The sequence below is a fragment of the Diorhabda sublineata genome, unplaced genomic scaffold (assembly GCF_026230105.1).
Source record: "Diorhabda sublineata isolate icDioSubl1.1 unplaced genomic scaffold, icDioSubl1.1 Dsub_22, whole genome shotgun sequence".
Lineage (NCBI taxonomy): Eukaryota > Metazoa > Arthropoda > Insecta > Coleoptera > Chrysomelidae > Diorhabda > Diorhabda sublineata.
In genome coordinates this window covers 198,381-201,214 of record NW_026614155.1, presented here as the reverse complement: position 1 = coordinate 201,214, position 2,834 = coordinate 198,381, and positions in this window count along the sequence as shown.

Here is a 2,834-nt window from a genome sequence, read left to right as displayed (position 1 = left end):
CAGTGCGTTTGCATCTAACTTTGTCAGATATCGTCGATTAAAATCCATTGAAGCCCAATGAGGTCGATTGTCACTTTGTGTTGATTGAAAATTTTCAAAGTCTATCTCCCTAATTTGAAGTCGAATTTCAACATTCCTTATATATTTGTGTGAGTTTGCAACTAACTTTATCACATATCGTCGATTTACATCCATTGGAGCCATTTGAGGTCGATTGTCACTTTGTGTCATTGAAAATTTCCAAAGTCTATCTCCCTAATTTGAAGTCGAATTTCAACATTCCTTATATATTTGTGTGAGTTTGCAACTAACTTTATCACATATCGTCGATTTACATCCATTGGAGCCATTTGAGGTCGATTGTCACTTTGTGTCATTGAAAATTTCCAAAGTCTATCTCCCTAATTTGAAGTCGAATTTCAACATTTCTTATATATTTGTGTGAGTTTGCAACCAACTTTGTCAGATATCGTCGATTTACATCCATTGAAGTCCATTGAGGTCGATTGTCACTTTGTGTTGATTGAGAATTTTCAAAGTCTATCTTCCTAATTTGAAGTCGAATTCAAACATTTCATATATATTTCAGTGCGTTTGCATCTAACTTTGTCAGATATCGTCGATTAAAATCCATTGAAGCCCATTGAGGTCGATTGTCACTTTTTGTTGATTGAAAATTTTCAAAGTCTATGTTCCTAATTTGAAATCGAATTTCAACATTTCTTATATATTTGAGTGAGTTTGCATCTAACTTTGTCAGATATCGTCGATTTACATCCATTGAAGCCCTTTGAGGTCGATTGTCACTTTGTGTCATTGAAAATTTCCAAAGTCTATCTCCCTAATTTGAAGTCGAATTTCAACATTCCTTATATATTTGTGTGAGTTTGCAACTAACTTTATCACATATCGTCGATTTACATCCATTGGAGCCATTTGAGGTCGATTGTCACTTTGTGTCATTGAAAATTTCCAAAGTCTATCTCCCTAATTTGAAGTCGAATTTCAACATTTCTTATATATTTGTGTGAGTTTGCAACCAACTTTGTCAGATATCGTCGATTTACATCCATTGAAGCCCTTTGAGGTCGATTGTCACTTTGTGTTGATTGAAAATTTTCAAAGTCTATCTTCGTAATTTGAAGTCGAATTTCAACATTCCTTATAAATTTGAGTGAGTTTGCAACTAACTTTGTCAGATATCGTCGATTTACATCCATAGAAGCCCATTGAGGTCGATTGTCACTTTGTGTTGATTGAACATTTTCAAAGTCTATCTTCGTAATTTGAAGTCGAATTCCAACATTTTTTATATATTTGAGTGAGTTTGCAACTAACTTTGTCAGATATCGTCAATTAACATCCATTGAAGCCCATTGAGGTCGATTGTCACTTTGTGTTGATTGAGAATTTTCGAAGTCTATCTTCCTAATTTGAAGTCGAATTCCAACATTTCTTATATATTCCAGTGCGTTTGCATCTAACTTTGTCAGATATCGTCGATTAAAATCCATTGAAGCCCATTGAGGTCGATTGTCACTTTGTGTTGATTGAAAATTTCCAGAGTCTATCTTCATAATTTGAAGTCGAATTTCAACATTTCTTATATATTTGAGTGAGTTTGCAGTTAACTTTGTCACATATCGTCGATTTACATCCATTGGAGCCATTTGAGGTCGATTGTCACTTTGTGTTGATTGAGAATTTTCAAAGTCTATCTTCCTAATTTGAAGTCGAATTTCAACATTTCTTATATATTTGAGTGAGTTTGCAACTAACGTTTCCAGATATCGTCGATTTACATCCATTGAAGCCCTTTGAAGTCGATTGTCACTTTGTGTTGATTGAAAATTTTCAAAGTCTATCTTCCTAATTTGAAGTCGAATTTCAACATTTCTCATATATTTGAGTGATTCTGCATCTAACTTATTCAGATATCGTCGATTTACATCCATTGGAGCCATTTGAGGTCGATTGTCACTTTGTGTTGATTGAGAATTTTCAAAGTCTATCTTCGTAATTTGAAGTCGAATTTCAACATTTCTTATATATTTGAATGAGTTTGCAACTAACTTTGTCAGATATCGTCGATTTACATCCATTGAAGTCCATTGAGGTCGATTGTCACTTTGTGTTGATTGAAAATTTTTAAAGTCTATCTTCCTAATTTGAAGTCGAATTCAAACATTTCTTATATATTTCAGTGCGTTTGCATCTAACTTTGTCAGATATCGTCGATTAAAATCCATTGAAGCCCATTGAGGTCGATTGTCACTTTGTGTTGATTGAAAATTTTCAAAGTCTATGTTCCTAATTTGAAATCGAATTTCAACATTTCTCATATATTTGACTGATTCTGCATCTAACTTATTCAGATATCGTCGATTTACATCCATTGGAGCCATTTGAGGTCGATTGTCACTTTGTATTGATTGAAAATTTCCAAAGTCTATCTTCCTAATTTGAAGTCGAATTTCAACATTCCTTATATATTTGTGTGAGTTTGCAACCAACTTTGTCAGATATCGTCGATTTACATCCATTGAAGTCCATTGAGGTCGATTGTCACTTTGTGTCATTGAAAATTTCCAAAGTCTATCTCCCTAATTTGAAGTCGAATTTCAACATTTCTTATATATTTGTGTGAGTTTGCAACTAACTTTATCACATATCGTCGATTTACATCCATTGGAGCCATTTGAGGTCGATTGTCACTTTGTGTTTATTGAAAATTTCCAAAGTCTATCTCCCTAATTTGAAGTCGAATTTCAACATTTCTTATATATTTGTGTGAGTTTGCAACCAACTTTGTCAGATATCGTCGATTTACATCC